General features: G+C 44.0%; 1 protein-coding gene across 1 annotated transcript in view; it reads left to right on the top strand.

Moving 5' to 3' along the window:
* The window catches only part of LOC147123667 (charged multivesicular body protein 3), a 113,927-nt gene that overhangs the window by 50,400 nt on the left and 38,067 nt on the right, over positions 1-25,460 (top strand). The gene's annotated exons all lie outside the window — the stretch shown is intronic.

Raw genomic sequence — 25,460 nt, 5'->3', positions numbered from 1 at the left:
ATGCTTATTGTGTTTTTTGATCCTAACTTTATTGGGTCGCCCATATACTTACTGAATGTACCTTCATTAGATGGAGCTTGCTGAATTGCTTGCATTCTTTGCTGATGTGCCCAGAAAAGTAAGTTATTCTTTTATTCAGAAATGTTGGTGACGGCCAAAAGTCTAGAGTACAGACAGCACTAAGGTCGAAAAGAGTAAGAAGTTTATGTAGCAGTGGTTAGGCAGAGATAAGCCTAGAATTTTAAAGGTTTGTATATGAAAAACTGAGACTAAAAGTTTTAGAAAAGAGTAGGAGACTTAAAACTTTAGGGTCTGCCCAAGATATTCGCTCCGGTTCAGCATCAATGGTTATTCCCATAAGTAGACCCCTTGTACTTTACGATCTGGAGAGTACCTTTACTGCACATTATCTAGTTAAACATTAGTAATAACGATCTCTCGTGTACCGGATACAGTGATGTCGCACATATGTATGCTCCTATCTTTCAAAAGGTGAAATTATGCTCTAGGGTGACTGGGCCAATTATAATCCAAATTATAAACCAATAAATGGCTTATTCTTGTATGGAATGTAGACAGCATATCGTTATCACAGTTAAATTTACCTATTTTTGCAACACCAGAATAATAAACATTGCCCTTTAATAAAGGCCTACCTTATTTTACAAGTTGGTATTGCTCAAGTGAATAGCATTTTTAGAAGGTGAAACTCCTTTATCCCTTTGTTTTAGGTTCAAACCTTTTCCAGAAAAAGGAAGACTAAAAGATTAGACTTCTGATGTAGTTTATATGGACCTCCAGAAGGCATTTGATAAGGTTCCACATAAGAGACTTAGCTCAAATTAAACCTCATGGAATTGAAGGAAAATTATTGACCTGGTTAGGAGAGAGGTTAGGCGGTAGAAGACAGAGATTGGGGATAATAGGTATGTAGTTGAATTGGAAGGAAGTGACTAGTGGTGTCCCACAAGGATCTGTGTTGGGGCCTTAACTATTCACTATATTAATGACTTGGATATATAGCTCTCTATTGTGTTATCTAAGTTTGCTGATGATACACAGATTGGTGGTATAGTAAGTGTAGATGGGAGCATAAAATTGCACAGAGATGTTGATAGATTAAGTGAATGGGCAAAACTCTGGCTGATGGATTTCAATACAGGTAAGTGTGAGGTCATCCATTTTGGACCAAAAAAGGATAGATCTGAGTATTTTTTAAATGGTGAAAAACTAAGAACAGTGGAGGTCCAAAGAGATTTAGTGGTCCATGCCCTAATCTTATTCTCGCACCACTTCAAAAAAAAAAAAAAAAAAAAAATCGCACTCAAATTGCACCCTGCGGAGATTTGTACAGCGTAGTATCGTCTGTATCCAGTTTTCTTTCCTACGATAAGAATAAAGGGAGTCTTGTGAAAAGAAGGTCTGCTAATGGGGTGGTAGAATACGGTTTTATTCATTTTTTTAAAAAGTTTCCTTTATCTACCAGCACACTTGCCTCTGAGTCAGAGGTTGTGGGTTCAAGTCCCACTCCAGGGACTTGAGCACTCCAGGGCATTGCTGAGGGAGTGCTGCACTGTTGGAGGTGCTGCCTTTTGGATGAGACATTAAACCGAGGCCCTGTCTGCTCTCTCAGGTGGACGTAGAAGATCCCATGGCACTATTTCGAAGAAGAGCAGGGGAGTTATCCCCGGTGTCCTGGCCAATACTTACCCTCAATCAACATAACAAAAAACAATTATCTGGTCATTATCACATTGCTTTTTGTGGCACATTGCTGTTTGTGGGACCTTGCTGTGCGCAAATTGGCTGCCGCATTTCCCACGTTACAACAGTGACTCCACTTCAAAAGTACTTCATTGGCTGTAAAGCGCTGAGACGTCCGGTGGTCATGAAAGGCGCTATATAAATGCAAGTCTTTCTTATCTGTAGGTGGATATTTCAAAACATTAAGATCATGCCTCAAACCATTTACAGTATCTGAAAAAAAAATTTGCTCTTGTTCCCATATAATTATAATTTGTATTTCTACAAATGGGGGTATATGTGCACAAATCGTTCAAGGTGGCAGGGCAGGTTGAGAAAGTGGTTAAAAATGCATACGGGATCCTGGGCTTCATAAATAGAGGCATAGAGTATAAAAGCAAGGAAGAAACATAGGAGCAGGAGTAGGCCATTCAGCCCTCGAGCCTGTTCTGCCATTTAATGAGATCATGGCTGATCATCCAAATTCAGCACCCTGCCCCTGCTTTCTCCCCATATCCCTTGATCCCTTTAGCCTTAAGAAATACCTCTAACTCCTTGAATATATTTAATAAGTTGGCCTCAATTGCCTTCTGTGGTAGAGAATTCCACAGGTTCACCACTCTGGGTGAAAAAATTCCTCCTCATCTCAGTCCTAAATGGCTTACCCCTTATCCTTAGACTGTGACCCCCTGAATCTGGACTCCCCTGCCATCGGGAACATCCTTCCTGCATCTAATCTGTCTAGTCCTGTTAGAATTTTATAAGTTTCAATGAGATCCCCTCTCATTCTTCTAAACTCTAGCGAATATAAGCCTAATCGACCCAATCTCTCTTCATACGTCATTCTTGCCATCCCAGGTATCAGTCTGGTGAATCTTCGCTGCACTCCCTCCATGGCAAGAACATCCTTTCTCAGATAAGGCGACCAAAACTACACACAATACTCAAGGTGTGGTCTCACCAAGGCCCTGTACAACTGCAGCAAGACATCCTTGCTCCTGTACATGAATCCTCTCGCTATGAAGGCCAATATACCATTTGCCTTCTTAACCGCCTGCTGCACCTGCATGCTTACCTTCAGTGACTGGTGCACAAGGACACACAGGTCTCATTGCACTTCCCCTTTTCCCAATCTATTGACGATCAGATAATAATCTGCCTTCCTGTTTTTGCCACCAAAGTGGATAACCTTGCATTTATCCACATTATACTGCATTTGCCATGCATCTGCCCAATCACCCAACATGTCCAAATCATACTGGAGTTTCTCTGCATCCTCCTCACAGCACACACGCCCACCCAGCTTTGTGTCGTCTGCAAACTTGGAGAGGAGATATTACATCTAGTTCCCGCGTCTCGATCATTAATATATATTGTGAATAGCTGGGGTCCTAGGACCGATCCCTGTGGTACCCCACTAGTCACTGCCTGCCACTCGGAAAAAGACCCATTTATTCCAACTCTCCTTACTGTCTGCCAACCAGTTCTCTATCCAAGTCAGTACCTCACCCCAATCCCATGTGCTTTAACTTTGCACGCCAATCTCTTATGCGGGACCTTATCAAATGCATTCTGAAAGTACAAATACACTACATCCACTGGTTCTCCCTTATCTATTCTACCAGTTACATCCTCAAAAAATTCCAGTAGATTTGTCGAGCATGATTTACCTTTTGTAAATCCATGTTGACTTTGTCCGATCCTGTCACTGTTTTCCAAGTGCTCTGCTATTACATCTTTTATAATGGACTCTAGCATTTCCCCACTACCGATGTCAGGCTTACCGGTCTATAATTCACAATTTTCACCTTTTTTAAATAGTGGGGTTATATTAGCTACCCTCCAATCCATGGGAACTATTCCACAGTCTATAGAATTTTGGAAGATGACCAGCAATGCGTCTACTATTTCTAGGGGCACTTCCTTAAGTATCCCAGGATGTAGATTAGCAGGCCCTGAGGATTTATCGGCCTTCAATGTCGTCAATTTCCCTAACACCATTTCCCTACAAATACTGATTTCATTCAATTCCTCCCTCTCATTAGACCCTATGTTCCCCAACATCTCTGGAAGGTTATTTGTGTCCTCCTTTGTGAAGACAGAACCAAAGTATGTATTTAATTGGTCTGCCATTTCTTTGATACCCATTATAAATTCCCCTGATTCTCACTGCAAGGGACCTATGCTTGACTTCACCAATCTTTTTCTCTTCACATATCTATAGAAGCTTTTACAGTCAGTTTTTATGTTCCCTGAAAGCTTACTCTCATACTCTATTTTCCCCCTCTTAATTAATCCCTTTGTCCTCTTTTGCTGAATCCTAAACTGCTCCCAATCCTCAGGTTTGCTGCTTTTTCTGGCCAATTTATATGTCCTCTCCTTGGATCTTATGCTATCCCTAATTTCCCTTGTTAGCCACGGTTGAGCCACCTTTTTGTTTTATTTTTATGCCAAACAGGGATGAACAAATTCTGTAGTTCATCCATGCGATCTTTAAATGTTTGCAATTGCCTATCCACCGTCAACCCTTTAAGTAACGTTCCCCAAGCCATCCTAGCCAACTCACGCCTCATACCATCGTAGTTTCCTTTATTTAAATTCAGGACCCTAGTCTCTGAGTCAAATACTTCACTCTCCATCTTAATGAATTAATTAAGAAAGGGAAGATAGATTATGAAAGTAAACTCGCAAAAAATATAAAAACAGAGAGCAAGAGTTTCTACAGCTATATAAAAAGAAAAAGGGTGGCTAAAGTGAACGTTGGTCCCTTAGAGGATGGGACCGGGAAACTAGTGGTGGGGAACATGGAGATGGCAAAGACGCTGAACAAATATTTTGTATCAGTCTTTACAGTAGAGGACACTAAAAAATATCCCAACACTGGACAAACAGGGGGCAATGGGGGGGGAGGAGCTAAAGACGATTAAAATCACTAAGGAGATGGTACTCAGTAAAATAATGGGACTTAAGGCGGATAAATCCCCCGGACCTGATGGCCTACATCCTAGGGTCTTGAGAGAAGTGGCGGTAGGGATTGTGGATGCATTGGTGATTATTTTCCAGAACTCCCTGGAAAGGTCCCGGCAGATTGGAAAACTGCTAATGTAACACCCTTATTTAAGAAGGGAAGTAGACAAAAAGCTGGAAACTATAGACCAGTTAGCCTAACATCTGTGGTTGGCAAAATGTTGGAGTCCATTATTAAGGAAACAGTAACAGAGCATTTGGATAAACATAATTTAATAGGACAGAGTCAGCATGGTTTTATGAAGGGGAAGTCATGTTTGACAAATTTGCTCGAATTCTTTGAGGATGTAACATACAGGGTGGATAAAGGGGAACCAGTGGATGTGGTGTATTTGGACTTCCAAAAGGCATTTGACAAGGTTCCACACAAAAGATTACTGATCAAGATAAGAAATCACGGGATTGGGGGTAATATACTGGCATAGGTGGAAGATTGGCTATCTAACAGAAAACAAAGAGTTGGAATAAATGGTTCATTCTCGGGCTGGCAATCAGTAACTAGTGGTGTTCCGCAGGGGTCAGTGCTGGGACCCCAACTCTTTACAATCTATATTAACGATTTGGAGGAAGGGACCGAGTGCAACATATCCAAGTTTGCCGATGATACAAAGATGGGAGGGAAAGCAATGAGTGAGGATGACATAAAAAACCTGCAAAAGGAGATAGACAGGCTAAGTGAGTGGGCAGAGATTTGGCAGATGCAATATAATGTTGGAAAGTGTGAGGTTATGCACTTTGGCAGAAAAAATCAAAGAGCAAGTTATTACCTAAATGGAGAGAAACTGCAAAGTGCTACAGTACAAAGGGATCTGGGGGTCCTGGTGCATGAAACACAAAAAGTTAGTATGCAGGTGCAGCAGGTGATCAGGAAGGCCAATGGAATCTTGGCTTTTATTGCAAGGGGGATGGAGTATAAAAGCAGGGAAGTCTTGCTGCAGTTATACAGGGTATTGGTGAGGCCACACCTGGAATACTGCGTGCAGTTTTGGTTTCCATATTTAAGAAAAGATATACTTGCTCTCGAGGCAGTTCAGAGAAGGTTCACTTGGTTGATTCCGGAGATGAGGGGGTTGACGTATGAGGAAAGGTTGAGTAGGTTGGGACTCTACTCATTGGAGTTCAGAAGAATGAGAGGCGATCTTATCGAAACATATAAGATTGTGAAGGGGCTTGATCGGGTGGATGCGGGGAGGATGTTTCCACTGATGGGTGAGACTAGAACTAGGGGGCATAATCTAAGAATAAGGGGCTGCCCTTTCAAAACTGAGATGAGGAGAAACTTCTTCACTCAGAGGGTAGTAAATCTATGGAATTTGCTACCCCAGAGAGCTGTGGAAGCTGCAACATTAAACAAATTTATAATGGAGATAGACAGTTTCCTAGCAGATAAGGGAATTAGGGGTTACGGGGAGAGGGCAGGGAAGTGGACGTGAGTCTAGATTCGGATCAGCCATGATCCTATTGAATGGCGGAGCAGGCCCGAGGGGCCGTATGGCCTACTCCTGCTCCTACTTCTTATGTTCTTATGTTCTTATGAAGAATTCTCCCCAAGGGGCCTCGCACAACAAGATTGCTAATTAATCCTTTCTCATTACATAATACCCAGCCTAAGATGGCCTGATCTCTAGTTGGTTCCTTGACATATTGGTCCAGGAAACCATCCCGTATACACTCTAGGAATTCCTCCTCCACAGTATTGTTACTAATTTGGTTAGCCCAATCTATATGTAGATTAAAGTCACCCATGATAACTGCTGTGCCCTTATTGCACACGTCTCTAATTTCCCATTTAATGCCATCCCCAACCTCAGCATTACTGCTGGGGGTCTGTATACAACTCCCACTAATGTTTTCTGCCCCTTGGTATTTCTCAGCTCTACCCATACAGATTCCACACCATCAGAGCTAATATCCTTCCTTACTATTGTGTTGATCTCCTCTTTAACCAGCAATGCTATCCCACCTCCTTTCCCTTTTTGCCTGTCATTCCTGAATATTGAATACCCCTGGATGTTGAATTCCCAGCCTTGGTCACCCTGGAGCAATGTCTCTGTAATTCCAATTACATCATATCCGTTTACATCTATTTGCGCAGCTAATTCATCCACCTTATTACGAATGCTCCTCACATTAAGATACAAAGCCTTCAGGCTTGTTTGTTTAACACTATTAGTCCTTTTAGAATTATTATTTACTGGAGCCCTGTTTGATTTACACCCTTGATTTCTCTGCCTTCCACTTTTGCTTTTCTCCTTCCTGTCTTTTGTTTCTATCCTTGCTTCCCCTTCCTCTGTCCCGCTGCACAGGTTCCCTACCCCCTGCCATTTAAATTTAAACCCTGCCCAACAGCTCTAGCAGACACTCCCCCTAGGACATCAGTCCCGGTCCTGCCCAGGTGCAAACCGTCCAGTTTGTAGTGGTCCCACCTCCCCCAGAACCAGTTCCAATGTCCCAGGAATTTGAATCCCTCCCGCTTGCACCATTCCTCTAGCCATGTATTCATCTGAAATATCCTTCTATTTCTACTCTGACTAGCACGTGGCACCCGTCGCAATCCTGAGATTACTACCTTTGAGGTCCTATTTTTTAATTTACCTCCTAACTCCCTATATTCAGCTTTTAGGACCTCATCCCATTTTTTACCTATATCGTTGGTACCTATATGCACCACGACAACTGGTTGTTCACCCTCCCCCTCCAAAATGCCCTGCAGCCGCCCCAAGACATGCTTGACCTTTTCACCAGGGAGGCAACATACCATCCTGGAGTCTCATTTGTGGCCGCACAATAGACTCCCCCATCACTATAGCTCTCCCGTTCTTTTTCTTCCTGTCCTGTGCAGCAGAACCACCCATGGTGCCAGGAAGTTGGCTGCTGCTGCCTTCCCCTGATAAGCCATCTCCCTCAACAATATCCAAAGCGGTATATCTGTTTGAGAGGAGGATGGCCACAGGGGATCCCTGCACTACCTGCCTGCGCCTACTACTCTGCCTGGTGGTCACCCATTCCCTTCCTGCCTGTGCAGCCTTTACCTGCGGTCTGACCAACTCCCTAAACGTGCTATCCACGATGTCCTCAGCATCGCGAATGCTTCAGTATGTATCCATTCGCAGCTCCAGCGCCGCAATGCGGTCTGTCAGTAGCTGCAGCTGAAGTGTCCCTGATTTCCCACATAGCGCAGGAGGAGCATGCCACGGGGCCGAGCTGTCCTGCCATGACTTATCCTTTAATTAATTTAAATTAAATCAAATCAATACCACTAATTACACTATAATTAAATTACATACTCAAGGGCCCTTGGTTACTAGCACTCCCCGATACACAACAGAGACCTTAGAAACTATAACCACAAAAATTAAGACCTTCTAAATTTTATAAACTATTAATCTTAACTGTCAAACTATAGACTAGTATAAATACTCACCTGGCCATACTCACCCAATCAGCTGCTTCCTCTTGCCCGCGTCACTTTTTGAATCGTGACCTGGCTCCGGAACGCCACCGCCGGTCTGTGAGATTGGTAAGCCTGTGTAAAAAAGCCCACAAAAGTGAGTTTAAGTACTCACTGTACCGCCGCTCTCTGCTCCTCCTGACACTGGCCTCTGTTGATGATGAACCTTTATAAAACACTGGTTCGGCCTCAACTGGAGTATTGTGTCCAATTCTGGGCACCACACTTTAGGAAGGATGTGAAGGCCTTCGAGAGGGTGCAGAAAAGATTTACAAGAATGGTCCCAGGGATGAGGGACTTTAGTTACGTAGTCAGACTGCAGAAACTGGGGTTGTTCTCCTTAGAGCAGAGAAGGTTGAGAGGAGATTTGATAGAGGTGTTCAAAATCATGAGGGGTCTAGACAGAGTAGATAGAGAGAAACTGTTCCCATTGGCAGCAGGGTCGAGAACCAGAGGACACAGATTTAAGGTGATTGGCAAAAGAACCAAAGGCAACATGAGGAAAAACTTTGTTACGCAGCGAGTCGTTAGGAACTGGAATTCACTGCCTGAAAGGGTGGTGGAGGCAGATTCAATTGTGGCTTTCAAAAGGGAATTGGAAAAAGTACCTGAAGGAAAAAAATTTGCAGGGCTACAGGGAAAGGGCGGGGCAGTGGGATTAGCTGAAGTGCTCTTGCAGAGAGCTGGCACGGGCTCGACGGGCCGAATGGCCTTCTTCCATGCTGTAAGCATTCTATGATTCTATAATTTTATTCTAATTACTACTTTATCTTCCATTTCTTTTATAAATTTTTCTCATTTCCTATTTAATTTGAAATAATATTGTTTATTTTAATCCTCTTGCTTGATTTTTTTGTGTGACAGAATGAGGGAGGCAATAGTGGAGAATGGGCATTTGTTTACTTTTGTGTATTCAAGTCCAGGCTCCAGGCTTGAAAGAACAATGTGCTACATAGGATATTCGGCCCAACCTGTCCATGCGGCGTTTATGCTCCTCCCATCTTTCCTCATCTAAATCTATCCCTCTAATCCCTTCTCCCTCATATGCTTGTCGAGCCTCCCCTTAAATGCATCTCCTACTATTTGTTTCAACCACTCCCTATGGTAGTGAGTTCCACATTCTCACCACTCTTTGGGTAAAGAAGTTTCTTCTGAATTTCCTATTGGATTTCTTGGTGACTATCTTATATTGATGGCCTCTAGTTATGCTCTTCCCCAGAAGTGGAAACATTCTCTCTGTATCCACTCTATCAACATTTTTCATAATTTTAAAGACCTGTATTAGGTCACCCCTCAGCCTTTTTTCAAGAGAAAAGAGACCCAGCCTGTTCATCCTTTTCTGATATGTCTACCCTCGCATTTCTGGTATCATCCTTGTAAACCTTCTCTGCACCCTTTCCAGTGCCTCTATATCCTTTTTATAATAAGGTGACCAGAACTGTATGGTCTAACCAAGGTTTGATACAGGTTTAGCATAACTTCCCTACTTTTCAATTCTATACCTCTAGAAATAAACACTTGTGCTTGGCTTGCTGTTTTTAATGGCCTTGCTAACCTGTGTCGCAACTTTTAGTGATTTGTGTATTTGTACTCCTAGATCTCTTTGTTCCTCTACCTCACCTAGACTTGCACACTCCAAGTGATGTGACCTCCCTATTCTTCCTACCAAAATGTAATACCTCATATTTATCTGTGTTGAACTTCATTTGTCAATTATATGCCCATTCTGCAAGTTGATTAATGTCCTCCTGTAACTTGTTGCAGTCCTCCTCAGTATTGACTATCCTCCCCAATTTGGTGTCATCTGCAAACTTAGAAATTGTGTTTTTGATTCCTAAGTCTAAATCATTAATGTAAATTGTGAACAGCAGTGGTCCCAGCACTGATCCTTGTGGAACACCACTACCCACCTTCTGCCACTGTGAATAGCTACCCTTTACTCCTACTCTCTGCTTTCTGTCCTGAAGCCAGCCAGCAATCCATTCTGCTACTTGTCCCCTGACTCTGCATTCTCTGACCTTGTTCATCAGTCTATTATGGGGTACCTTATCGAAGGCCTTTTGAAAATCCAGATAAATTACATCTGCTGCATTACCATTGTCTACTCTTTTGTTACCTCTTCAAAAAATTCAATAAGGTTGGTTAAGCAAGACTTTCCCTTTTGAAATTCATGCTGACTATTCATTATTATATTTTTGGTTTCTAGATGTTCTTCTATTTTCTCCTTTAGTAAGGATTCCATTATTTTTCCTGCCACTCTTCTTAGGCAGTTCCCTCGGAACCGAGGATGACTTGCTTCCACGTTAAAAATGAGTTCTCAGGTGACTGATGAGTCCAATGCGCTACCTACAGTCTCTGTCACAGCTGGGGCAGATGGTCTTTGAAAGGGGGGGGGGCGGGTGGGGTGGGTGCTTGGGTTGATGTGCGCTCCTTGCGCTTGGCTTCTGCTTGCTCCCGGCGAAGAGACTCGAGGCGTTCGGCGCCTTCCCGGATGCTTCTCCTCCACTTTGTGTGGTCTTGGGCCAGGGATTCCCAGGTGTCAGTGGGGATGTTGCACTTTTTCAAGGAGGCTTTGAGGGCATCCTTGAAGCATTTCCTCTGCCCACCTGGGACTGTCTTGCCGTGTCGGAGCTCCGAGTAGAGCGCTTGTTTTGGGACTCTCATATCGGGCATGTGGATGATGTGACCCGTCCATCGAAGCAGATCGAGCGTGGTCAAAGCTTCGATGCTGGGGATGTTGGCCTGAGCGACAACACTGATGTTGGTGCGCCTATCCTGCCAATGGATTTTCAGGATCTTGCGGAGGCAGTATTGGTGGTACCTCTCCAGTGCTTTGAGGTGCCTGCTGTACATGGTCCATGTCTCTGAGGCATACAGCAGGGCGGGTATCACTGCTGCTCTGTAGACCATGAGCTTGGTGCCGAGTTTGAGGTCGTGGTCTTCAAACACTCTCTTCCTCAGGTGACCGAAGGCTGCACTGGCACACTGAAGGTGGTGTTGGACTTCGTCGTTGACGTCTGCCCTTGTTGACAGTAGGCTCCCGAGGTATGGAAAGTGGTCCACGTTGTCCAAGGCCTTGTCATGGATTTTGATAATCGGGTGGGGGCAGTACTGTGTGGCGGGGGCAGGTTGATAGAGGACCTTTGTCTTACGGATGTTTAGTGTAAGGCCTATGCTCTCGTACACTTCGGTGAAGGTGTTGATGATGGTTTGGAGTTTGACCTCCGAGTGAGCGCAGATGCAAGCATCGTCTGCATACTGTAATTCAACGACAGAGGATGGGACGACCTTGGATCTGGGCTGGAGGCGACGGAGGTTGAACAGTTTCCCGTTTGTTCTGTAAATTAGCTCCACTCCAGTGGGGAGCTTATTGAGGGTGAAATGGAGCATTGCAGCAAGGAAAATCGAGAAGAGCGTTGGTGCGATGACACAGCCTTGCTTGACCCCGCTTCATACGTGAATTGGGTCCGTGGTGGAACCGTTGGTCAGGATCACGGTTACATGTCGTCGTGAAGCAGGTGGAGGATGGTGACAAACTTTTGAGGGCAGTCGAATTTGAGGAGGACACTCCATAATCCCTCACAGTTGACAGTGTCGAAGGCCTTTGTGAGATCAAAGAAGGCCATGTAGAGCAGCTAGTGCTGTTCCCTGCATTTCTCTTGTAGTTGATGCATGGTGAAGATCATGTCCATTGTGCCCCTTGGTGGGCGGAATCCGCATTGCGACTCTGGGAGGAGCTCTTCGGCCACTGGGAGAAGGCGATTGAGGAGAATTCTTGCGATGACTTTCCCTGTGGCAGACAGTAGGGAAACTCTTCTGTAATTACCGCAATCGGACTTGTCACCTTTCTTGAAGATGGTCACAATTATGGCATCTCTGAGATCCCCTGGCATGCTCTCCTCCTTCCAGATAAGAGAAATGAGTTCATGAATTTGCACCAGTAGTGCTTCTCCGCCATGCTTTAGTGACTCGGCAGGGATTCCATCTGCTCCTGAGGCCTTGTTGTTCTTCAGTTGTCGGATGGCCTTTTCAACCTCATGCTGGGCTGGGGTTGTGCTGAGATGGTGGCGGGTAGCATGCTGTGGGATGGAGTTGAGGACACTCGCGTCAAAGACAGAGTCTCGGTTAAGGAGATCTTCGAAGTGTTCCTTCCAGCGGGCATCGACTGCCTCTCTGTCTTTGATGAGTACCTCTCTGTTCTTGGCCCGCAGTGGGGTGGAACCTTGGGTGCTTGGGCCGTAGATGGTCTTGACTGCACTAAAGAATCCACGCACGTTGTGGTTGTCGGCTAGCTGCTGGATCTCCTGCGCTTTCTCCACCCACCATCTGATGTTAAGCTGATTGATCTATAATTCCCTGAACATGTTTTATCTCCCTTCTTAAATATCGGTATTACATTAGCTATCCGTCAGTCCTCTGGCACTATACCTTTTTCTAATGAAATATTAAACATGCGTATCAATGCCTCTGCTATCTCTTCCCTAGATTCTTTTAAAATGCATGGATGCAATCCAGGGGTTTTATCCTCTTTGAGTTTGATTAATTTATTTAATATATCCCTTTTATTTATTTTAAATGCACTTATCGCATTACTAATCTTATCATCCAATGTCATGTCCAGCTGTTCTATATCCCTGGTAAATACTGAAGCAATATAATTATTTAATATTTCTGCCATCTCTCTTTCGTTACCTGTGGTTATTATCTTGACTATCCCTTAATGGCCCTATTCCCATCACAACCTTCCTTTTTTTATTGATGTGCCTATAAAATATTTTACTATTTTGCTTTATGCTCCTTGATAATTTAATTTCATAGTTCCTCTTTGCCTCCCTAATTGTTTTTTTTACTTCTCTCCTAATCTTTTTGTATTCTCTCTTATCATGCACTCCTCTGCTGTCTATGTACACAATGTATGCCTCTTTCCTTACCCTTAATTGTTCCCTTATGGTTTTATTCATCCATGGAGTCTCATTATTGTTTAGTTTGTTCTTTCCTTTTAATGGAATATATTTTTCCTGCACTCTGTTGAGCACCATTTTAAATGTTTCCCATTGCTGTTCTACATTGTTGTTTGCCAATATTGTTGCCCATTTTTTTAACCCCAAGTTCTATTCTCAGCCCCTCAACAAATCAGCTTTTCTCTAATCTGTTAACCTGGTTTTCATCATACTTATGTCCTTCTCAATTATCATCTTAAAGCGTATTATATTATGGTCACTATTGCCTATATGTTCCCCTACCTTTACTTCTCTTATCTGCTCTTGTTCATTCCCCATTACTAGATCCAATTGTTGGGCTTTTTACATATTGGGTTAGAAAGGAGTCCTGTACACATTGTAGGAACTCTATTCCCTTATCTCCTTTACCTACCTCTTCTGTCCAATTAATATCGGGGTAGTTGAAATCCCCCATGATTATTATTTATGTTTTTTACTTATTTCCTTAATTTGTCTGCATATTTCTTCCTCCACCTCCCTTCCACTATTAGCTATTAGTATGATTGATCATTTATTATCTTTTACCTCTATCCATATGGATTCTATTTTTATCTTGCTGATATCGGCATCACTTTTTTCTACTGCCATTATGTTATCCCTAATAAGTACAGCTACTCCACCTCCCTTTTTCCCTCCCTATCTTTTCTAAATATGTTATATCCTGCAATGTTTAATTCCCAGTCCTGATTTTTCTGTAACCATGTCTCAGTAATCCCTATGTCTGCTAACTCACTGCACCACCTTTCATCCTTAATCATCCTACTTAATCATCTTGTGTATAGGTCTTAATATTTTCCTCTTTTGTCTTTATTTTCCAGCCTTTCAAGTAAACCCTTAACAATCTATTCTCCTCAGACATAGCAAATAAGTGGAACGCATGAGGTAATGTATTTATGGTTCATACCCAAATAGCTGTCAAACTGGTTTTCTTTCATTCCTCAAAAAAAAGTTCTTCATACCAGTTTAGCCCACTCTAATGTAATTAGATAATACTCAGAGGCTGGAACAGGTTTTGAGATTCCTTGTTTAAAGTTTCATGGCCTCTTCTTAGGCAGTCCCTCGGAACCGAGGATGACTTGCTTCCACATTAAAAATGAGTTCACAGGTGACTGATGAGTCCAATGCAGGACCTACAGTCTCTGTCACAGGTGGGGCAGATGGTGGTTGAAGGGGCGGGTGGGTGGGGTGCTTGGGTTGACGTGCGCTCCTTGCGCTGCCTGCGCTTGACTTCCGCTTGCTCCCGGCAAAGAGACTCAAGGTGTTCGGCGCCTTCCCGGATGCTTCTCCTGCACTTTGTGCAGTCTTGGGCCAGGGATTCCCAGGTGTCGGTGGGGATGTTACACTTTTTCAAGGAGGCTTTGAGGGTGTCCTTGAAGCATTTCCTCTGCCTACCTGGGGCTCTCTTGCCGTGCCGGAGCTCCGAGTAGAGCGCTTGTTTTGGGAGTCTCGAATGGGGCATGCGGACAATGTGACCCGTCCATCGGAGCTGATTGAGCGTGGTCAAAGCTTCGATGCTGGGGATGTTGGCCTGAGCAAGAACACTGACGTTGGTGCGCCTATCCTGCCAATGGTACCTCTCCAGTGCTTTGAGGTGCCTGCTGTACATGGTCCATGTCTCTGAGGCATACAGCAGGGTGGGTATCACTGCTGCTCTGTAGACCATGAGCTTAGTGCCAGGTTTGAGGTCCTGGTCTTCAAACACTCTCTTCCTCAGGCGACCGAAGGCTGCACTGGCACACTGAAGGCGGTGTTGGACTTCGTCATCGACGTCTGCCCTTGTTGACAGTAGGCTCCTGAGGTATGGAAAGTGGTCCGCGTTATCCAAGGCCTTGTCGTGGATTTTGATAATCGGGGGGCAGTACTGTGTGGCGGGGGCAGGTTGGTAGAGGACCTTTGTCTTATGGATGTTTAGTGTAAGGCCCATGCTCTCGTGCGCTTCAGTGAAGGTGTTGACGATGGTTTGGAGTTCGACCTCCGAGTGAGCGCAGACGCAAGCATCGTCTGCATACTGTAATTCGATGACAGAGGATGGCACGACTTTGGATCTGGACTGGAGGCGACGGAGGTTGAACAGTTTCCCGTTTGTTCTGTAAATTAGCTCCACTCCAGTGGGGAGCTTACTGAGGGTGAGATGGAGCATTGCAGCAAGGAAGATCGAGAAGAGCGTTGGTGCGATGACACAGCCTTGCTTGACCCCAGTTCGTACGTGAATTGGGTCTGTGGTGGAACCGTTGGTCAGGATCACAGCTTGCATGTCATCGTGAAGCAGGTGGAGGATAGTGACAAACTTTTGAGGGCAGCCGAATTCAGGAGGACATTCCATAATCCCTCGCGGTTGACAGTGTCGAAGGCCTTTGTGAGATCAAAGAAGGCCATGTAGAGCGATTGGTGCTGTTCCCTGTATTTCTCTTGTAATTGACGTGCGGTGAAGATCATGTCCATTGTGCCCCTTAGTGGGCGGAACCCGCATTGCGACTCTGGGAGGAGCTCTTCGGCCACTGGGAGAAGGCGATTGAGGAGGATTCTTGCTATGACTTTCCCTGTGGCAGACAGCAGGGAAACTCCTCTGTAATTACCGCAATCGGACTTGTCACCTTTCTTGAAGATGGTCACAATTACGGCATCTCTGAGATCCCCTGGCATGCTCTCCTCCTTCCAGATAAGAGAAATGAGTTCATGAATTCGCGCCGGTAGTGCTTCTCCGCTATGCTTTAGCGCTTTGGCAGGGATTTCATCTGCTCCTGAGGCCTTGTTGGTCTTCAGTTGTCGGATGGCCTTTTCAACCTCATGCCGGGCTGGGGTTGTGCTGAGATGGTGGCGGGTAGCATGCTGTGGGTTGGAGTAGAGGACACTCGTGTCGAAGACAGAGTCATGGTTAAGGAGATTTTTGAGCGGGCACTGACTTCCTCTCTGTCCTTCATACCAGTTTAGTCCACTCTAATGTAGTTAGATAATACTCAGAGGCTGGAACAGGTTTTGAGATTCCTTGTTTAAAGTTTCATGGCCTAGTGGCTATGTAAGTGCCTGGTGTGGTAATGAACTATAAAATCTGAGAAAATCCCTGGTTGGATCCCTGATCATGATTGTTCACAACTAAAGTTGTGGTGGAATGCTTCAATGGCCACAGTGCCCCAAGGCGAGAGGGAAAAAACATAGCCAAGCTCCTGTTCTTGATTGCTGTCTAGTGACTCCTGCTGCAAGGTATGCATGTGTGGACATCCATTTTGGTAAGACCTCCTAGTTCAGCCATCTAATCTACAAAACAGAAACATAATTTGAAATAAAATAAATTCAAGAATGGAGTAAATTTGAAGTTTCTGTTTTTTTTAAAGTGGCAATCACTCAAAAGTACTGAACTTATGTTTGGCATAAAATACAGCAGCTAACGTCGCAATCAAGTCAAGTGCTCTTTTGGCTTTTCAGTGATGGCACTCAAGTGATAAGGTAGTAGCTGACTTGCTCCTAAGCTTTTACTATCCCCAGCTGCAAGGAAATGAGTGAGTGGGGTATGTTGTGACACACCTTTTTACAGTGAAACAGCTGAGATCAGTTTTGCAGTGAAGCTTTTTTTTGAGAATCCCAAGTGAAGGACCAAGGCCCATAGTGTAGAACACCACCAAGGTAGAAAAGAGTAGACAAAGCTAAATAAATTAGAGTAGTGATTTGGTGATGCTAACCTCAGGGTACAAAACTTGAAGACTGGGGAAATGCAAGGATGAGAAAAGTAAGGAGTTCCACATTTCTGAGGTCCTGTGGAAAAAAATGAATTAGTAAGAGAATTAATTGAGATTTGATTTGGCTACAGAGAGAAGGAAGGGTGTGTAGGACTGTATTTGAAGTTTAGAAGGAGCAAGAGAGGAAGATTCAGAAAAGCACAGTAGCAGTAAAATAGGCCAAAAAGGTTGCAGCGAGAGGTTGGAGTGCAGATTCACCTCTTGAGGGACCAGCCTTTCTTGTATCCTTCCCAGGAGTGTAATTGAGGTGTTAGGGTTTCCCCAAAAATGGAAGCAGTTTTGACATTTTAAATGGACTTGAGCTTCATAGAGAAATGAGTTGAGAGTAAAATGGCACAAAAGGAGCAATTGAGTTTCTTGAAGATTGCTTGAGCAACAGAGAACTTTTTTTTTCGTTCATGAGATGTGGGTGTTGCTGGCAAGGCCAGCATTTATTGCCCATCTCCAATTGCTCTTGAGAAGGTGGTGGTGAGCCGCTGCTGCAGTCCGTGTGGTGAAGGTTCTCCCACAGTGCTGTTAGGTCGGGAGTTCCAGGATTTTGACCCAGCGACGTTGAAGGAACGACGATATATTTCTAAGTCAGGATGGTGTGCGACTTGGAGTTGGTGGTGTTCCCATGCGCCTGCTGCCCTTGTCCTTCTAGGTGGTAGAGGTCGTGGGTTTGGGAGGTGCTGCCGAAGAAGCCTTGGCGAGTTGCTGCAGTGCATCTTGTAGACGGTACAACTTGTGGGAATTCCATTTGTGCTGGAAAGGAGATGGGCCCTGATTATCAATAAATGTGATAATTGATGGTTGTTAGTTGGACTTGAGAGACATGGAAACATTGTGCCCTTGAAGAAACAAATGTTTCAGTGCTTTATTAAAGGTCAGAGAGACCAAGGCGCAATAATTCAGCCATTGTCCTAAAAGAGGGTGCATTGAGGATATGCTACTTGAAGATTAATGAATGTAGAGTGAAAACCTCAGTAAAAGAACTTGGAGAAGTGCATGAATAGTAGAGAAGGTCATTGATACTTGTTTGTATTTCCTGGAATTTAGAAGGTTAAGGGGTGATTTGATCGAAGTGTTCAAGATATTAAGGGGAACAAATAGGGTAGAGGGAGAGAAACTATTTCCGCTGGTTGGGGAGTCTACGACTAGGGAGGATAGTCTAAAAATTAAAACCAGACCTTTCAGGAGTGAAATTAGGAAACATTTCTACACGTAAAGGGTGAAGACATTTGGAACTCTCTTCCACAAACAGCAGTTGATTCTAGATCAACTGTTAATTTTAAATCCGAGATTGATAAGATTTTTGTTAACCAAGGGTATTAAGGGATATGGGGCAAAGGCGGGTATATAGAGTTAAAGTCGCAGATCAGCCATGATCTCGCTGAATGGCGGAACAGGCTCAAGAGCTAAATGGCCGTCTACTGCTCCTATGATACAGACAAGAAACTGAGAGAATGAGACCTGGGGAACTCCTGAATTGATTGAAATTCAGAGGATAACAACCCATTAACATTGGCAAAGATAGAGCTATTTGAGAGGAAATTAGATAGTCATGCACACAGTTTTGGTAGTAATTTTTTTTTAGAATTGCACAGTTCCAGACCTTGCTGTTTGCTGGTACCTCAATGTTCTGCACCATTGTACTACCTTTTCTGGACATTTTAATTAATTCTACTACTTACACCCAGCTGAACAACATGCCCTCAGCTTTAGTGTTTTCCCCTGCACCCCCAAAGAAAACCTCAAGTATATTAAGGTTTCCCCTTTATTGTCAAATAATTGGTCTAGTAAATTAAATGCATTATGAATGGGATAGTGCTTTACTTTCCCAGTAAATGTACTTTGCCAGTTAGAACATTGGGTGGTAAACTGCTGTACAGGAGAGAGGTGCTCAGTAGGATGTACAATTTTTTTCTCTGTCATCTCAAGCACAGACTTCTGAAAATTGCAGTGAGGTAAAAGTGGAACTATTATTTCATACAGAAAGATATTAGGATAGCACAATAAATTTATGGTGAATTCCCCTAATGGTCAGTTGGTACATTCTCTGCATAATGTGCAACGGAACTATACAGATCAGAAGGTTCCAGGTCTGACTCGTTTTGATACTAGCAATTGCCTGTTACAAGTCAAGCATGTGCCCCCTTTCTAAAGGGGCACAACCAATAAAAACTGTAACTTAACAAAAAAGTTTCGAGGAACCGTAACAAATTTAATTAAAATGCTATGCCCAGGGGTGATGATGCACTCCAGTCCCATCGGTCGCGGAAGGCCTCGGTCGTACCGGTGGACACCGCGTGCTCCATCTCCAGGGCCACCCGGGCACGAACGTAGCTGTGGAAGAGAGGCAGGCAGGCAGTCAGGCCGAACGACCCCCATGACCGCCCGCTGCCTGGACCTTTTTATGGCCACCTTGGCCAAACCCAGGAGCAGTCCTACGAGGAGGTCCCCCGACCTGCCCGCTCACCCGACCCCGCCCCCTCCCCGACCGGGTGACCAAAGACCAGGAGCGTGGAACTGAAGTGCAACCAAAAATCGAAGAGCAGCCCCTTCAACTAGTGGAAGAGGACCTGCAACCTCTCACATTCAGCATAAACATGGAACACGGACTCCTCCAGACCGTAGAAAATGCAGGCGGCCTGGGAGTCCATGAACCAACTTAATATCTTTTTGCACGGGACTGCCCCATGCAACACTCTCCAGGCCTAGTTCCCAATAGATAAAGGGAGGACTCCCGTGTAGTGAGCCTTCCATTGGGGACCCCGCCTCCTCCGGACGGCAAGATGGTGCACCAAGGCGTGTCCGGATGGCTGACGAGGGTGGCAAAGTGGATGGTGAAGTCCTAGGTCTGACTCTTGGGGCTCGATTTTCAGTGTGCCGTGGAGTCGGATTGGAGGCGTGCGGGGGGCTAAAATCCCGAAATCGGGGGTCCCGACTCCATCCCGCCCCCAACCCGCCTCCATGCCAGTTTCAAAGGAAGCGGGTACCCGCCCTGCACTGCCTCCCCGAGGCGGGAAGGGATTAGTGCCAATTAACTGCCTGTTAACAGGTAGTTAACAGGCAGTTTTTAGCCTAATCCCTATTTTTAAGCTTGAACTGTGGGATTCCCGACGGCTTCAAACCACGCCAAGTTGGAGGAGTCGGGCCGTCAGGTTGAAGGACTTGGAGGGGTCGAGATGTGTGCATGAGTGCAAAGGTAAGTGTGTTTGGTGTGTCTAAAGTGATTAAAGAAGTGTAAATGACCTTTTCTTACCTTTTCAGCCTTCCTTCCTTTAGGTTCGGGGAGTCTCTCACCGGCACAGAAAGCAGAATGGCTGCGAACAGTCAAAAGTGACAGCCTGCAGCTTTCTGTGCAGGAGAGATTTCTAACTGAGTCTGTGGAGAAGGACTCATGTTAGAAGTAAGACTGTCAGTGTTTGACAGCTTCAAACAGCTGTAAAACATGGATATTTCATCTGTCAAAACGTCTTGACAGATGAAATTTCAGTCTGTGACGTCACCTGTTGCCGGGTGGCCCTTAATTGGCCTGCTGAGCCCGCTGGGTTCAATCAAGTTAAAATCGCGTGGATTGGCTGCATCTCGATGGAGGCGGGACTACAACCCCGAAAGTTGTAGTCCCGCCTCCAACCCGACTCCTGAATGAAAATCCAGCCCTTGGTTTGTATTCACTTAATTAATCTCAGCTGGGGCAGCAGTCAGACACTGATTGGTTGCAGTGCTCCTGGGCGAAAAAGAGAAAAAGTCAGCAAGAGTTCCTATTCCTAATTACTATCCAGTGCCCCTGTTGGAAAGTGCACATGCACAACCTTGAGGTGACAGCAGGTTTAGGCTTGGTTACAATGCAAGCCATGGTCAAATGGGGTACAGTAGCATAACGGTTTTGTTACTGGACAAGTAATCCAGAGGCCTGGACTAATGACCCAGAGACATGAGTTCAAATATGTCCCAGCACCGCAGCTGGTGAATTTAAATTCAATTAATTAAATAAATCTGGAATAAAAAGTTAGTATCAGTAATGGTGACCATGAAACTATGGATTGTTGTAAAAACCCATCTGGTTCATTAATGTCCTTTAAGGAAGGAAATCTGCCGTCCTTATCCGGTTTGGCCTATATGTGACTCCAGACCCACAGCAATGTGGTTGACTCTTAACCTCCCTCTGAAATGGCCTAGCAAGTCACTCAGTTGTATTCAAGAAGGCGGCTCACCACCAACTTCTCCAGGGCAATTAGGGATGGGCAATAAATGCTGGCCTTACCAGTGACGCCCACATCCCAGGAACGAATAACATTTTTTTTATTGACAATCACTGTCAGGCTTACAGAAGAAGGGTCACTTGGGTTACCAGAGGCTGTAAATGCCTGTGGAATCATTCCATAACAATACAGTAGTCAGTATCTTCAGGAGAAGAGGAAAAGAAAGAAAGGAATGGCTTACATTTATACAGTGCCTTATCATGTCTGAAAGCAAGTCATATACAAAGAATTACTTTGAAGTGCAGTGTCATGTCAGCCCTTTTGCACGGAGCATAATTCACAAACTGCGATGAGATTAATGAATTTTGTGTAGCGTGTGTTTTGGTGTGTTGTTTGAAAGCTAGGAGTAGAGAAAAGGAAAGAAATATGTGAGGAAAAACACCACAACAGCATCAGTTCACTGACTAATCAGCTACCTACACACAATATTTGAAGGTGCAGTTTGCTGCACTTAGTATTTTTGCCAGCAGCTGAACAATAAGGTATTTACTGTGCCCAATTTGCTGTTGAATAATAGAGGTCATCTTGAACCCATACAAATATTTGTTTCACATTTACAAAGGATTTAGAATTGTAAAGTGAGAAGTCATACTTAACAGACTGATCATAATGAACAGAAAAAAAGTCAAGTTATCTAATGTCCTATATGTACATAGCATTACAACTGAGGAAACCTGAATTGTAAACACTGCATTTATTGTGCTGTGTAGTGCGTGAAAATACAAGAAATTTAGTTGGTGAGAGAATGCAACAGAATTTCTACAAAGGACTAAGTAAAGAAGAACTTGTATTTATATAGCGCATTTCACGACACCCCAAAGTGCTTTACAGCCAATTAAGTACTTTTGAAGAGTAGTCACTGTTGTAATGTAGGGACATACAGCAGCCATTTGCACACAGCAAGGTACCAATTACCAAAATGTACTGAGATAAATGACCAGATAATCTGTGTTAGTGATGTTGGTCAAGAGATAAATATTGACCAGGACAACTCCACAGCTCCTCTTTGAATAGTGCCACGAGATCTTTTACATCCACCCGTGAGAGCAGATGGGGCCTTGTTTTAATAGCTCATCCAAAAGATGGTGCATCCAGCAGTACAGCACTCCCTAATTGATGTATTAGCCTAGATTATGTGCTCAAGTCTCTGGAGTAATTCATGTCCTAACTCACACCAAGTCCCGTTCACCCACCACCCCTGTGCTCGCTGACCTATATTGGCACCTGGTTAAGCAACACCTCGATTTTAAAATGTCATCCTGGTTTTCCAAATCCCTCCATGGCCTCGCCCCTCCCTATCTCTGTAATCTCTTCTAGCCCCACAACACCACCGCCCCCCCCACTCCTCTAATTCTGGCTTCTTCAGCATCCCTGATTTTAATCGTTCAACCATTGGTGGCCGTGCCTTCAGCTGCCAAGACCCTAAGCTCTGGAATTCCCTCCCTAAACCACTCCGCCTCGCTGCCTCTCTTTCCTCCTTTAAGATGCTCCTTAAAACCTACTTCTTTGACCAAGCTTTTGGTCTTCTGCCCTAATTTGTCCTTCTGTGGCTCGGTGTCAAGTTCTGTTTTATAACACTCCTGTGAAGCGCCTTGGGACGCTTTACTATATTACCGGCGTTATAGAAATACAAGTTGTTATTGAGTAGGGCTTGAACCCACAATCTTCTGACTCAGAGGCAGGAGTACTGCCACTGAGCCACAGCTGACAGGAAATTGAGAGACCATCGCCTCATGTCCAAAACACTGACCTCTACCTTTCCTGTTATTTGACCTACAATGTTGATAAACAAATGGACTTTCAGATCTACAGTTGTACTCACAGTGTATGACTACTTATAAAGTTAGAGACCTCCTTGAAGCATAAAAATTAACAATGCAGAAGGATTGTGCCTGTGCCAGCTCTCTGAAAAAGCGTTGCACTTCATGCTATTCCCCTGCTCTTTCTCCATAACCTTTTAAATTTTTCATTGTCAAATATTTATCCACTTAGCTTTCAAAAAGCTGTTATGGAGTCTGCTTCAACCATTGTTTCTGTTAGGAATCAGATTCCATAGCAACTTTCAGATGACAATTGGACATGTACTTGAAGACGACTAATTTGCAGGGTATATTGGGAAAAAGCTAGGGTGGGACTAAATTCCAAGATCTGGCACAGGCATGATGGGCTGAATGGCCTCCTTCAGTGCTGTAAGATTCTATGATTCTATTGTATAATTCTATGATATTCTGTGTCCTAACGACCACTGTATAATAGAATATGTCCCACCTCTTTGTTCTTTTCTGGTGATCTTAAATTTATGTCCTCTCGGTACTTTCTCACTGACCAGTGAAAATAGCTTTTCCTCATTTGCCTTATCAAACCCTCTCATAATTTTGAACTACTCAATTATATCGCTTCTTTGTTCCAATAAAAAGCATCCCAGTTTATCTCTTCATAACTAAAGCCTCATCCCTGGTGTCGTCTTAATGGATAACTTTTGCAGCTTTTCCATGGCCTTGACATCCTTCCTAAATGAAGGCACCCAAAACTGGACAGAATATTCTAACCACTTCCTAAGCAATGATTAGCATTATCTTTACTTTTGTATTCATACCCCTATTTATAAAAGCAAGGAATCCATATGTCTTTATCACAGCGTTCCTATTTTTTCCTCACTTTTAAACGTTTGTGTATATGAGCCCCCTAAGGAGCTTGCTTACTCCTTTCAAAATGTACCCATTTACCATTGTGTTCAGACAAGAGGGTTACAGGATACAGTGTCCTGGCCAATATTTATCCCTCAACCAACACCACTAAAAAATAAGATTACCTGGTCATTATCTCATTGCTGTTTGGGAAATCTTACTGTGCGCAAATTGGCTGCTGCATTTCCTACATTACAACAGTGACTACAATTCAGAAGTACTTCATTGGCTGTAAAGTGCTTTGGGGTGTTCTGAAGTTGTGAAAGGCGCTATATAAATGCTTTTATTACTTGTTGAAATTATTGAAACTGGATGTTTATTTTGAGTAGAAGTTGTTGTAAACAACTTGGGTATAAATAGAGGAGAAAATGCAGAAGAAAGCGCATCAAGAGAACAATGAAGAGGCGCTGGAAATCCAAAAACAAGTCATGCTGGTTAAAGATGAGGACGGTCAACAGGCTGTTCTGGTGGAAGGACCCAAATCCATTGAAGGAAGTGAAAATAAGCGTATACAATATTTTAGTACAATGATTAACTAACTACTTGCTATTTATAGAATAAGAGTATAAAAGAATTGTAAAGAGAATCATATTGCATAATTTAAATAAAGAAAGGAGGAATTATAATCTCTGCTTGCCTCTGTTCCTGAGTCATATTGAAACCTAAACAAATGCCAAGCTAGGTAAAGCTGGCTGAAACATAGAAACATAGAAGATAGGAGCAGGAGTAGGCCATTTGGCCCCTCGAGCCTGTTCCGCCATTCAATGCGATCATGGCTGATCATCCAAATTCAGTACCCTGTCCCTGCTTTCGTCCCATATCCCTTTAGCCTTAAGAAATATACCTAACTCCTTCTTGAATATATTTAATGAATTGGCCTCAACTGCCTTCTGTGGTAGAGAATTCCCCAGGTTCACCACTCTCTGGGTGAAGAAATTCCTCCTCATCTCTGTTCTAAATGACTTACCCCTTATCCTTAGACTGTGACCCCTGGTTCTGAACTCCCCCGCCATCGGGAACATCCTTCCTGCATCTAGTCTGTCTAGTCCTGTTAGAATTTTATAAGTTTCAATGAGATCCCCTTTCATTCTTCTAAACTCCAGCGAATATAAGCCCAATCGACCCAATCTCTCCTCATAAGTCATTCCTGCAATCCCAGGTATCAGTCTGGTGAATTTTCGCTGCACTCCCTCCATGGCAAGTACATCCTTCCTCAGATAAAGCGACCAAAACTGCACACAATACTCAAGGTGTGGTCTCACCAAGGCCCTGTACAACTGCAGCAAGACATCCTTGCTCCTGTACTCGAATTCTCTCGCTATGAAGGCCAACATACCATTTGCCTTCTTAACCGCCTGCTGCACCTGCATGCTTACCTTCAGCAACTGGGTGCACAAGGACACCCAGGTCTCGTTGCACTTCCCCTTCTCCCAATCTATTGCCATTCAGATAATAATCTGCCTTCTTGTTTTTGCCACCAAAGTGGATAACCTCGCATTTATCCACATTATACTGCATCTGCCATGCATCTGCCCAATCACCCAACCTGTCGAAATCCTCCTCACAGCACA

This window comes from Somniosus microcephalus, chromosome 2 (genome assembly GCF_052327205.1).
Source record: "Somniosus microcephalus isolate GS21.2 chromosome 2, FLI_Smic_1.0, whole genome shotgun sequence".
Lineage (NCBI taxonomy): Eukaryota > Metazoa > Chordata > Chondrichthyes > Squaliformes > Somniosidae > Somniosus > Somniosus microcephalus.
This window is presented reverse-complemented; position numbering and strand designations above follow the sequence as displayed.